This window comes from Ovis canadensis, chromosome 3, assembly GCF_042477335.2.
Source record: "Ovis canadensis isolate MfBH-ARS-UI-01 breed Bighorn chromosome 3, ARS-UI_OviCan_v2, whole genome shotgun sequence".
Lineage (NCBI taxonomy): Eukaryota > Metazoa > Chordata > Mammalia > Artiodactyla > Bovidae > Ovis > Ovis canadensis.
In genome coordinates this window covers 197,717,995-197,732,770 of record NC_091247.1, presented here as the reverse complement: position 1 = coordinate 197,732,770, position 14,776 = coordinate 197,717,995, and the positions used below count along the sequence as shown (strand labels likewise).

The window sequence follows — 14,776 nt, the reverse complement described above, 5'->3', positions numbered from 1 at the left end:
TTTCTTTTTTATCTTCTTGTTTTGCCTTGACGGTAAAGAATCTGCCTGCTCTGCAGGAGACCCAGGTTCGATTCCTGAGTTGGGAAGATTCCCTGCAGAAGGGAATGGCTACCCACTCCAGCATTCTTGCCTGGAGAATTTCATGGACATAGGAGCCTGGCAGGCTACAGTCCATGAGGTCGCAAAGAGTTGGACTGAGTGACTAAACTTTCACTTCTATAGGCAACTATGTCAACTTCAGGTATATAAGTATTTGAAAGGGAGACTCTGCCTCTTACAGGTCTGGTGCTGAGAGCATATTAAACTATATTCCTTATAGAATTGTTTCTTAATGAGCCTTGTATCTGTATTTCACATGCTCCTCTTATGAAAAGCTTTGGGATGGTTTGGTTTCACTAAGAGAATAACGACCAAATCCTTCTATATATTATTCAAGTTTATTCACAGTTTTTTCCTACTCCATCTTTTCAGCCATTTTTCTGCCCTCCTTCAGATATCCTGTACTCTTGCCTCAATGGATCATGAAGACTTCCTTGCATACATGGTGCTTTTCCATGCTTGAAGAGACTCAAAAGCATTTTTCTACTCTGTTTTTAGTACTTTCTCTTTTCCTTTTCTTCTTGGCAAAAAATTCTACTTATTTTTCAAAGGCTTTTGAGACCTACATAATGCCTTTGCCTGTGAAGCATTTCTTTCTTATGATGCCAGTTTTCAGGCAGAAACAATTGTTGCTTCTTTAATTTTACAAATACTTACAATACTTACAATAAATAATACAATACTTAATGCACTGAGTAATAGTTACTTGTATAACTTGAGTCTCCCTTAAGACCTATGAGCTCATTTAGGAAAGAGGTTGTAACTTATTTATAATTGCAACTTTAGGGTTTAGAGCAGCATCTTAATTATTATATGAATTAATAATTCATAAATAAAGAAAAATAATGTATTATATAATTCTATCTATGTAATTTCTTCTTCGTGCTCCAACTCCAAATGTCCACAAAAGGCCTGTGGACAACAAAGTTCTTTAACAACCAGAAAGGAATTCAGTTTCACTGGAGAAAAATGGCAGCAGGAAATACCAGCTGCTTTGTGTTCCTGTTCTTAAGATATAGATAAAAGGTCACATACATTAAGATAACTCCATGATTCTTGGGAATATGCATGCATGAAGAAATATCAAAGTAATACAGAAATACTGGAAATATATTACATCTGTACTGAAGACAGACTTGCCTATCCATGTTCTAATAACATGTTTTAATTATTACAGCTTTGCAGATATTAGTATTCTATCATTATTATTTTCTTTCTCAAGTATTTCCTGGTTTTATTTACATTTAATTTTCTACATTAATTTTAGGATATGGAATTTCTTGTTAATTCATTAACCTAATTGCTTGATGGCAGGTTATATCTTTCAATTTATTAGAATCTTCTTCAAATACTTATTGCATTTTCCTTGGTAATTTTATTTCTAAGGTTTTAAAAAATATTTATATTGCTATTGAAAAGTTAATTTTTTTGTTATACTGTTTAATTGGTTACTGCATGTACATAAATCTCTCTACTTGTGGGTGTGACAGTTTTTATCCAGGAAATTCATTTATACTCAATTTTAAATAATCTTTCAGGTAAAATTTTCAGTATTTTAAAGAATACATGACAATAAATTTGAGGGCTTTTAAAATCTGTTATTTTTACTATAATTTTTTAAAAAATATTTTGCTTTAGTATTACAATTTTTTTAGTGCCAGAATTTTCCAAGATCCACATATATAAAATAATACTTTCAAGACTGAGAAAGATCTTCAAAATTATCTGGCATATTACAGTCATTGTGCTGATAAATAAATGAGACTTAGTTTGGCCAAATAAATTGTTCAAGATCCCAAAGTTAACACTGAAACTACATCTCCTAATAATCTAGTACACTTTTCCAACACTTGGGAAGAACTGGGGGTGGGGAACAGAAGGAACTAAAAGGGAAAGGAAAAACTAAAATAAAAAATAAACCTAATTTCCTAGCCCCAATGGTGTGTTTATTTTAGAATATTATAGGACAGATTACAGAGCACTGTACTAAACTATTTTCAGAATAAAGTAAACAGTAAAACATATATAATCCAAGATCTGTGGTTAATTCATCTATGCAACTAAAACCACATTTCAAATAGAGTTCATCCTCATTATTTGCAGATTCTGTATTTGCCAATTTGCCTACTCACTAAAATTTACTTGTACCCTCCCCAAATTTACTTGTACTAGTGCTTTTGTGAACACTTACAGACCTGTGCAAGATAGCAAGAAATTTTGATGATTTTGCTGTTTAAAATGCACATAGAATCAATAATACATATTAATAAGTTGTCTTTAAACAGAAACACACATAAAACAAGTATATGTATTGATCAGTTGATGAAAATAGTGTGACCAAAGGCTCCTCGGACCATAAGTCTGTGTTTCCTTTAGAAACAGTTGCTCAGCATTTGCTAATTCAGTGTTCATGTCACCTTTACAGAACATAAGTAGTGCAAATAATGAGCATCAACTATATTACCGCTGTATCTTAAATAACTTTTAGCTCCTTGTTGCTAAAAATTAGCCAACCTTTGGAAGAAAAGGACACATCATATCACATCAAAACAGTATAATGTTTCCTGGGTAAATTCTAAAATCAATGCAATAAGGTTAGTAATGTATTCTTATATATTTGCCAATTTTGACTATTTCCAAGTACTATTCACTGCTAACGTTATTTTCCTTTACTTAATGGATGAAATCCCTTCAAGCTCCTAATTTAGGTTTGCAAAATATGGGACATCTATAATTCAGTTTAGGAAAATACTTTTGTCACAAAATTTTGGTCTTCTTAGTTGGGGCATGATATTCACAAATTAGAATAATACATAATGAATTCAAGAGGCTACTTCCTATATATGTTAAACTTTAGGATGGAATATTATGTTTTAACACTTTTTATAATTCTACCACATAGATTCTAAATGTAATCTTGACCCCTAAAATGTAATGAATCCACCATAATCACTTTATCACACTTGTAAATGAATGACTACACACTTACCAATTATTAATAATTAAATATTTTACATTTTAGGTAAATCACGCTCAGTCACTAAGTTGGGTCCGACTCTCTGCCACCCCTTGGACTGTAGCCCACCAGGCTTCTCTGTCTATGGGATTTCCCAGGCAAGAATACTGGAGTGGGTTGCCGTTTCCTTCTCCAGGATTTTATGTAAATATTCTATTGCAAAATCTTACATTGGGTTCCATGAAACTAATATACCAAGTAGATATTTAAGGTTATTAATTTAGCTTCTAGTCCCATATGTCTGTTTATTATTCATTCAATCAACATTTTTACTAACTGTAATAGAATGCACACTTTTTTGGTAACTAGGAATACAAAGATGAATGCACAGATAATATCTGCTCTACAGATGTCCTGAGTTTGGTGAGGCAAAGGGATAGATAACTAGAAAACACTGGTATTAGTTCAACAACAGAGTCTTGTATGTGATATACTATGAAAGTACAAACTAGGAACTCCTAACATAGCCAGAAGTTAAGGTAGGCTTCATGGAGACAGGTCCAGCAAATACAGACTCTGAACAAATAAGTAGGAGTTTGCCAGGCAAAAAGGTGGGAGTGTGAGGAATGAACTTTAAGCAGAGGAGATGAGAAATGAGCAAATTATCAGGGATTAAAAAAAAAAATCATGTGAGAGGGAAGCTACCAAGCAGTGTTCAGTTCAGTTCAGGTCATTTGCTCAGTCGTGTCCAACTCTTTGCGACCCCATGGACTGTAGCATGCCAGGCCTCCCTGTCCATCACCAACTCCCAGAGTTTACTCAAACTCATGTCCATTGAGTCGGTGATGCCATCCAGCCATCTCATCCTGTTGTTCCCTTCTCCTTCTGCCTTCAATCTTTCCCAGCATCAGAGTCTTTTCAAATGAGTAAGTTCTTCACATCAGGTGGCCAAATTATTGGAGTTTCAGCTTTAGCGTCAGTCCTTCCAATGAATATTCAGGACTGATTTCCTTTAAGATGGACTGGTTGGATCTCCTTGCAGTCCAAGGGACTCCTAAGAGTCTTCTCCAAACCCACAGTTCAAAAGCATCAATTCTTTGGTGCTCAGCTTTCTTTATAGTCCAACTCTCACATCCATACATGACCTGGAAAAACCATAGCTTGGAAAAACCAAGCAGTGTAGAAGAGCAAAAAGATAAAGGAAGAATCAGTATTAGAAAGTCAGCGTATATCAGTCTGTGTATCAGAAAAAGAAACCTGATACAGAGTTTCCCCTGTAAGCTCTGCTGGATGTAGTTTAGGTGGGATACCCTGGTGGGTATATGGAGGAGAGATTTGAAAGGCAAAGCAAAGTGGAGACTAGGTAGGTGTCGATGATGCAAAGGTTATACATGTATGAGTATGTAAGAAAGCTCTGTACCTAAAAGAAAAAAAGAAAAAATATATATATATATATAAGAAAAGGAGAAGAGGCCAGAGTCAAAGATAATTCCCAGTGTTTAACCTATATAACTATTTATATTGGTAAAAACAAACTAAGAAAGCATTAGGGGTAATGATTTCTTTCATAGAAAGATATGAACATGTTTCTGAACATATGTATTAGAGGTGTTAAAATAATGTTCCACTGGAGATATCATACCAGCAGATATCAGCAGATTGATACTCCCATCTGAAGCTAGTGAAAGAGATTTTTAGAGCCTATGGTTTGGGGAGTCACTTGTTGATGAGAGTTGACTAGATAATCTATAAAGAGGGTTTGAAGGATAAAGAGAAAACAGCTTATAATCATCTGGGTCACAACAATAATTCAACAAAGGGCAGAGGAAGAGGAGTCTAAGAACAGAGGTTAGATAAGAATGAACAAAGTCATGAGTACAGCACCACAAAAACCAATGAAATACTAAGATTGAGGTGAAATACTAAGATTGATTGTCTCAGTGAAAAGTGCTGCAGAAAGAGTATTTTAGAGACAAAATATTGTTGAAATTGTTAATTAGAAGAGAGTGGTGAACCTAACAATATCAAACTCATCAGAATGGAAGATAGCATATTCCTAAAGGTTGAGCACTGAGCGTGTGTATTGGTCGCTCAGTCGTGTCTGACTCTGAGACCCATGGACTGTAGCCCGCCAGACTCCTCTGTCTATGGGATTCTCCAGGCAAGAATACTGGGAGCGGGTTGCCAGTTCCTTCTCTAGGGGATCCTCCCGACCCGGGTATCAAACCTGGGTCTCCCACATTGCAGGCAGAGTCTTAACCATCTGAGCCACCAGAGAAGCCCAAACACTGAACAACAGGCAAGAAAAAGGAGAAGGCAAATATAGATAATTCTTCAGAGAAGGTTGGATGAGATGTCAGGAGAGACATTTGATGATAGCTGCATAGGGATACAGAGATTTTACTTCAGTAGCAGAGTTTTAGGCAGTAGCACATTTATTAGCTGACAGGTGCAAGTGGATACTGAGAATTTGAAATGTAGGAAAGAGAGGTTACTTGGTGGACCACCACTGCAGAGGAGGATGAAAGGCAAGGTGGCGGTGTGGAGATTCGTTTCAACTGGGAACAACATCTGCTTCTCCAGGCCCTGAGGATTGGAGCCATACAAGCGGATAAGCAGATAATGTTCTACAGGCAGGGATATGAGAATTTAGGGAAAACCAGGTCTGATGGAAGAAATTTTCTCAATGTTGAAGGCAAAGCTCATATCCTGAAAATGAGAGATGTTGGGATTGAGGAAGTGAGTTCAGAGAAGGTATGGAAGTTTGGGATGATTATGGTGAGAAAAGAAAAAGAAAGTAATCATAGATGATTAAAAAGGGCAATGGAAAAGGCTAGCACCTGAGGCGAGACAGTCAGAATTTTGATGCTGTCAGTCTTCCCTTTTGTGAGTTTCTGGTCACTGTGCTTGATAATCAGAGAAGATGAATTTCAGCATACAGGTGGGGGAAAGGCAGGGGGATGGGGGGGCTTCAGCAAGGATAGGTTATGAGGAAATCAAAGCTGCTTTTGAACAGCAATGGGCTTTAGACTTACCCCAGGAAGAGAGGCCTGGAAGATATTACTAAGTTGAGAAAATAGAGGAATCAGAAAACTAGAGAGACTCTTCCATGAAACTAAGGAGCAGTTTGTGTGAGAGCTCAAAATACAGGAAGTTGTGATTGAAGACTTGTTTAAATGGCATACACAAATGTTAAAATGAAAGGCAGTTTCATGATTTAAGTCAGCGCAATTACAAACAAAATGCAAAATCAAAAACTTTTCAAATGTTCTGCAAGAATTTAGTCCGGTGAGTATTATATTATTCAAGCACACGCGGTCTATAGGGATCAGTTCACCTCCAGCTGAAATTCAGCCACCTTTGGTGGGGAGCACAGCAGCTGTTTAGAAGCACACAACGATACTCTACAGCAGTTTTTGAGAAAATGGAAAATATAATATCCAAATGAGATGACAAGAGGGGTTTAGGTAGGCAGGATATAATTACCCAAACTGGAGTAACCAAGATGACAAAGCTGACTTTCCACCATTAGCAAGAAGAGGCATAGGGTCCTCAATGACCACTAATAGCCTGTGTTTTCTCATCTCATATAATAGAAAGTCAATTTGTAAGTTTATCCTATCCAATGAAGTGGTATTTAGAAAATGAAAAAACAAAAACAAAACCTACACTAAAATTTAGAAAAAAGGAGTCAATTTATCTTCCAATTGATCTACTAGGAAGACTAAAGACCATCTCATTGAGTGAAACAGGAACATAAAAACACTGCTCAAATTGCAATCTCTTCCTCTCACTTCTCAACAGTCACACTGGAGCTGTATCACCTCTAATTTCATTTGATTCAAGACAAAGACGAGTAGCCATATTCCTTTAGAACAAAAATGAACAGCCATGTGGATTTTTTTACATAGTAGTCTTCTTCGGCAAAAAGCCACATAACTTTTTAAAAAATCGTTTCCAAGGATGAAAATGACTTTGCCAAGCAAAGTGGCTTCAAAACAGGCCTCAAAAATACTAATAGAAAGACAGATGGTTCTACTAAGAGCTTGGCTGCCAAAAAAAAAAAAAAAAGAGTGATGCTATTGAAGCTGACTGCAAAGTTATCTGATGACTACAAATACTTTTGTCCCAAAGCAAGTGCTAACTCTGCCTTCAGGGCTGATACAGCCAAAATACTAACTTCCCCACATCCGATCCCCTTGTATCCCTACCCCTCCTAAATAAAACCTGTCAGTGCCAAGCCCCACAAAACAGCACAAGCGTGCACTTGATTCTGACTGACTGCTCTGCAGAAGCAAAATATTGCATTAAAGAACTCCTATTTAGAAACAGACCCACAAGGAAAATTGCTTCTCTTTTCAAAACTGCCTGTCACATTTTCTTTTTCTAATTCCCCTTTTCCTCCTCCTCCCTGTCACCAAAGGGCCCCTGGGCCCTATGAGTTTAGATGATACAAACTCAATTTGTATAAAGAAGGCAAGAAGCAGCACCACTGAGAGGTGGGGATAGTTTGCGAGGATGGAGAAATAATCCAGTCAAGACACAGTGCAATTTTCTTTCCAAACTACTACTACAATAATACCTCCACTTTATTTCCTTCAGGGCAACTGTCATTTCTTTTTAACCAGATTGCTACTAGATATGATAGAAACTAAAATATTATATGGTCACTGACTCTTCCTTTCAATGGCTCATTTCACTATTACATTTTTACTTTTGCATGATGTGTTTATTATTGGCATTGTTACTAGGATACGACCACTTTCAAATGATGCAGAATTAAGACCTCTGTCACTAAGAGGCAATGAAATTCCATCCTTAATATTATGCAGGTTTGACTTAAATGTTCTTCCTGTCTAATAGAAGCCTTTATTTTCAAAACTTAAACGTTACATTCTCATAAAGAACCATTTTATGTATTTAACTCATGTCAACCAAAATGATGATACTTACTGTACAAATAACACGTGCTTAAACAAAGTATGTATGTTGACTTCAGGCAAGAATAAATCTGTTTTAAAAGTTTGTAATCAAAGAAACTTAAGGGTGGCAAATTCAGCATTCATTAAGAAAGCAATTGTGAGAGTATAGAAAAATAGGGCTATTTTATTTCCCAAGGGCAATTTTGAGCTAGATAAAAGTATTTTAAAAGGCAATGATTAAAATATCTTGAAGGATGTATTATTTAGGATTAGGTTATCATCTGTTTCTTAAAGGTCATATTTTACAGGGCTTCCTTGGTGGCTCAGTGATAAAGAATCCAACTGCAAATGCAGGAGATGTGGGTTTGATTCTTTGGTTGGGAAGATCCCCAGGAGAAGAGAGTGGTAACCTCCTCCATTATTCTTGCCTGGAAAATTCCATAGACAGAGAAGGCTAGGGGCTACAATCCATGAGTTCATAAGAGTTGCATACAATTTAGTGACTAAACAACATATTTTACATAGCTTGACAGTAGTTACAGGATAAAATGGAAGTCTTTATACTGCAATTCTGTATCTTCACATGTGTGTGACTATTCGTATCATTTAATATGGTTTTTGATAATAAAACAGGCTGGTTCCTATCAGTATGCATGGTTCTCTGTTCACATGGACAGAATTAGGCTTTGCAGTACCAATACAATCTTATTTTACATCACACATTGCTATTCCAATTGTCATTTACACACAAATGAAAGGCAACACAAAATAGAATGGTCAACATGAAATATAATATTTTTTCAATTACACTTCTCAAGAGTCCATGATTAGAAAACTTGATTTCTAATTTATGACATTTTGCTCAGTGATCTATAATACATTATTAGTGGGGTTTTTTCTCATGCCATATAAATCTCAGCTCAACATAAGTTCTTTAAAATATTATGCTTCAAGAATCACCACTTTATAGAGAAGCTTGAATTAGGAGTGACTGCTAATGGGTACATGGTTTCTTTTTAGAGTGAAGAAAATATTCTGGAATTAGACAGCAATGATGGTTACAAAACACTGTGAGTATACTAAAACCCACTGAATTGTACACACGCAAAAAGGGTGAATTGTATGGCATGTGAACTATATCTCAAATTAAAAATTAACCAAAGTAAAAAATAAATATTATCTTAAAATATATCACTTCACTACTGCCAGAAGGAAAACTGAATTTGCTTTGAGAAACTCATGTCTTATATTAGAAAGATGTTTATATTTGTATAAAGCACTTCTACATGCGTTAGTTCATTTCTACTTTATCCAGTCTCTTGGAGATCAGCATGTCAGATATTGTCATTTCCAATTTTAATTAATGAGCAAAACTGACAGAAAAACAAGTAATTTGGAAACTTACACATTATCATATAGCTAGCCAAAACAATAAGCCTAGCACATAAATTCTTCAATTCTTCTGAATAAATTAAAAACTTTCTAAAATAAAAATACTGATTTATATAATGAATACAGAAACACTGTGACAAAATCTGCACATATTTTATCAGCATAAATATGAGTCACATTCAAATTATTTCTAAAAAATAAAGTTCTATTATAATTTAAAATATTTTTATAGCAAGGGTGGCATTTGACTTTGATTTACACCTTTATGTTACATTTTATTTTGCTTTATGTTTTCTGTACAAAAGCTTTTCAAATTTTCAATGTGTATATGCATTACTTTAATTCTCTGAAAATTGTTCAGTAAAACAGAAATGCAACAGGACATCATAATGACTGGCATACAAAAGAAGGTAATTAATACAGAAATTCATATCCTGTATTCATTGCTTGATAGACTCTATCTTAAATTGTGAGTCTTTGTTGCCTATTTTGGCAGAAAAATTCTTTGAAGTTTGACTAATGGAGGATTAAAAATAAATTGTAAATTTTGATTTTCAAAAAAGCATATAAATCGACATTCATTTTAGAGATTCCTGAAATCATTACCAATTGATTTGAAATTTTAGTTTATTTCTTACTGAAATGTCCTACACCACTAGGATTTATTCTATGCAATGAGCACTGGATTGTGAAGTCTTTTAATATTGTCTATGTCTTGCCTAAGTTAGTTTACACTTCCTCACTGGATTTATGCTTCTCTCCAGACGAAATCCTTTTATTCTTGAACCTGTTCTCAAATTGGAGACCATGACACACAGCTGAAAACTCCACCTGACTTAGACTTAAGAACTACTTTTCCTCAAAACCTAGCTTAAGTGTCACTGCTTCTATGAAGACTAACCAAACTCGCCAAGCAAAATACGTTCATTCATTTATTGAGTGGCCACTTTGTGCTACACACTGTTAGAGGCTCTAGGATTACTGTAATAAATAAGACAGACAAGTATATACTATGAAAAAATTAGAGCAAAGGCAGAAGAAAAGGAATTCTGGGGAGGAGGCTATAAGTTTAAACGTGGAATCAATGATACAGTGACACAAACAGAGACCTGGAAGAAGTGAGACAATAAATGTCTCAGTTATCTGGGGGAAAAGTGTTCCAGGCAAATGGAAGAGAAGATGCTAAAAACCTAAGGTAAGAGTTCTGAAGGAGATCAGCCCTGGGATTTCTTTGGAAGGAATGATGCTAAAGCTGAAACTCTGGTACTTTGGCTACCTCATGCGAACAGTTGACTCATTGGAAAAGACTCTGATGCTGGGAGGGTTTGGGGGCAGGAGGAGAAGGGGATGACAGAGGATGAGATGGCTGGATGGCATCAGTGACTCGATGGACGTGAGTCTGAGTGAACTCCGGGAGATGGTGATGGACAGGGAGGCCTGGCGTGCTGTGATTCATGGGGTCGCAAAGAGTTGGACACGACTGAGCGACTGAACTGGACTGAACTGAAGGTAAGAGTGCTGTTTTTACCAATGCTTCCTTCTGCTGTCTGTACTCTGTGAGACTATCCCATTAGGTTGAAATTATTCATATCTGGCTCCATGGCTAAGCTGCATTAAGGGAAAGGTATAGCTCACTCATATCGATATCTACAATACCAAGGTTAATGCCAAGCACATCGCAGCTGCTCAATATAAGTCAATGTAAGTGATTATATAAGAAACTATTAGAAGAGACTACTTGTATTTTAGTTTAGTTTCTTCTTATAATAGTAACTAGTTTATTAAAGCATTCCTTTTATACAGTGAAGCCTAGGCTCTATTTTACTTTCATTTGCTATTCAAGATTTTTCTTCAAAGTAGTATCCCCAAACACGGCAAATCATTGATGCCACTGTTTACTACCCAATCTGTCACCTTTCTCAGATCCTAGTTTTAGTGTCAATAATGTCAACAATTACATTTTGAGTCCATCATTAACCCTTAAGAAATGAGAGAAATGATGAACTCTGATGTCACTGAAGAAAGCCAAGAACATCAGTTAGGTGTTGTTTAAGTTAAAATTACAAATGCATACATAAAAAATTACAAAATAATTTCAAATGTGAGACATTGTGTGCTATTAAATACACTTGAGCTCTTTGCTACATTAGTTATCAATAGTATTTAAAGCAATGCAACTTAAAGGCATGGAAACACAAAAAGAATAGTGAACTAAATTTATAGATATAATCTTGCATATGCTAAAAAAAAAAAACATGCAAAGAAAACCTCTAAACCGAAACCTCTTGAATAAAAATTCAAGTAAATGGTAAATAGCTGCATTCTTAAAATCCATACATTATTCTTATTTTGTTCAAGAAAATAAATGTGATTATACTGCTTTTTTCTCTAGTGTGTAATTTCAATTTTTTAGCTAGCAGGTGCTAGATTGGTGTGAATGGCTAGCATATGGGGGTTTGTCTAATGAACAATGTTATATATTTGGGGGAAAGCCATTAAGGCTATGTTCCTGCAGATAAAACCAAAAATAACATTTCATACCTCTTCCCCACATGCGACCATAGTATAGGCAAGTTAATGTATAGTTTCTTTTCTTAGGACTAGAAAATTACATGTTCTTAGAGTGATTATGCATGTTGTCTCACAGTTGTTCTTAGAACATAGTACTCAAATGCTTGTCTAACTCTACTGTAGCTAGAACATTCTAGTAGAAAGCCATTCACCAGAACATTACTCACTGAAAATAAAACATGTGAGAAATTCCCAGAAAGGCATGGTAGATATTTCTTGAGCTGAAATGTGAATACTTTTATAAATGGACAATCCTCCGAACACAGTGCCATTTATATAATCAAAGTTTTAAAATCTAGTCAAGAAGGATTATTACAATATTTGTTGTTTAATTGCTAAGTCATGCCTGACTATTTGTGACCCCATGGACTGTAACTCACCAGGCTCCTCTGTACATGGGATTTCCCAGGCAAAAATACTGGACCAGGTTGCTACTTCTTTCTCCAGGGGATCTTCCCAAACTAGGGATTGAACCTATGTCTCCTGCATAGGCAGGAGGATTCTTTACCACTGAGCCACTGGTATATAGGGGAAGCCCTATATACGATTATAAATACATTCAAAATATGTAGGCATGGCTAATTTTAATACCTGGCAAATTTAATAGAGAATTTTCAGAAAAAAAAGCTCTGTAACTTGCCTACACATTATGACATCATTTAAATAGAGATGAGTGGTACAATACCATAGGTATTTTGCTAAATGTATAGACTGCTTTTTAGAAAAGGCAGAGGAATCAGAGATCAAATTGCCAACATGTGCTGAATCATTGAAAAAGCAAGAGAGTTCCAGAAGAACATCTATTTCTGCTTTATTGACTATGCCAAAGCCTTTGACTGTGTGGATCACAATCAACTGTGGAAAGTTCTGAAAGAGATGAGAATACCAGACCACCTGACCTACCTCTTGAGAAATCTGTATGCAGGTCAGGAAGCAACAGTTAGAACTGGACATGGAACAACAGATTGGTTCCAAATAGGAAAAGGAGTACATCAAGGCTGTATATTGTCACCATGTTTATTTCACTTATATGCAGAGTACATCATGAGAAACACTGGGCTGGATGAAGCACAAGCTGGAATCAAGATAGCCAGGAAAAATATCGATAACCTCAGATATGCATATGACACCACCCTTATGGCATAAAGTGAAGAGGAACTAAAGAGCCTCTTGATGAAAGTGAAGAGGAGAGTGAAAAAGTTGGCTTAAAGCTCAACATTCAAAAAACAAAGATCATGGCATCTGGTCCCATCACTGCATGGGAAATAGATGGGGAAACAGCAGAAACAGTGGCAGATGTTATTTTCTTGGGCTCCAAAATCACTGCAGATGGTGACTGCAGCCATGAAATAAAAAGACACTTACTCCTTGGAAGAAAAGTTATGTCCAACCTAGACAGCATGTTAAAAAGCAGAGACATTACTTTGCCAACAAAGGTCCGTCTAGTCAAGGCTATGGTTTTTCCAGTGGGCATGTGTGGATGTGAGAGATGGGCTATAAAGAAAGCTGAGTGCTGAAGAATTGATGCTTTTGGACTGCGGTGTTGAAGACTCTTGAGAGTCCCTTGGACTGCAAGGAGATCCAACCAATCCATCCTAAAAGAAATCAGTCCTGAATATTCATTGGAAGGATTCATGCTGAAGTTGAAACCTTAATATATTGGCCACCTGATGCGAAGAGCTGACTCACTGAAAAAGATGATGATGGGAAAGATTGAAGGCAGGAGAAGAAGGGGATGACAGCAGATGAGATGGTTGGATGGCATCACCGACTCAATGGACATGAGTTTGAGTAAACTTTGTGAGTTGCTGATGGACAGGGAGACCTGGTGTGTTGCAGTCCATGTGGTCGCAAAGAGTCAGACACAACTGAGTGGCTGAACTGAACTGATAGACTGCTTTCTTGATTAGAAATAATTTTTATTTAAGCCAAAAAAAGTGAAAATTTCATGACTAAATTGTTCATCTAATAAAATGGCCATAAACATGGGCCGACTCTGTGAATTCTTTCCAACTTCCAGTCTTTTACCAAAAGTATTTGATAGATTACTGATAATATTAATACATATTCTTGTTCCCTAAGCTTCTCTCATGATGCATTTTTTTATGTTGACTTTTGCACAATTCTATTTTTCACTCATCCAAATGTACAAAAACTCTATGAGATAGATTCTTCCATCATCACTATTTTATAGATAAAGAAACTAAGGCATGTCTCGTCAGTCATTTATCAAATAAAAAGAACTCAAATTCAGGCAGCCAAATACAAACTAGGCTTTTAAACACTATGCTTTCCATTCACTTGAATAAATAATATAATACTTATAAATCTTACCAGATCAATACAAATTATAAGTTCTATGAAAAATTTTTGAATGACAAAAACTGTGAGTGACACAGCCTTAAAATAATTAATTCAATACATACTTTAAAAAATAAGTACATATAATATAAATAAATATAATAAAACAGCATTGAATATTAGATACCCTAGAAATCTCTGCTACAAGTGGATCCTGGTTACACAACAACCAACATACTTTCTGATGCAGAGCCTCCAAGGAAGCTGGACGTGGGAAAAAGGAAGAACTTGAAAGTATGTGGAGAATGAGGATTAACTTGATGGCAAATGTAGGTAATGGGCTTCCTTGATGACTCGATGGTAAAGAATCCATATGCAATGCAGGAGTTGCAGGAGATGTGGGTTTGTTCCTGGGTCAGGAAGATCCCCTGGAGGATGGTATGGCAAACCACTCTAGTATTCTTGACTAGAGAATCCCTTTGACAAGAGACCCTGGTGGGCTACAGTCCATGTGGTCACAAAAAGTCAGACAAGA

The 14,776-nt window shown here is 36.0% G+C and overlaps 1 protein-coding gene across 25 annotated transcripts in view; it reads right to left on the bottom strand.

Moving 5' to 3' along the window:
- The window catches only part of SOX5 (SRY-box transcription factor 5), a 1,143,569-nt gene that overhangs the window by 164,328 nt on the left and 964,465 nt on the right, over nt 1-14,776 (bottom strand). The gene's annotated exons all lie outside the window — the stretch shown is intronic.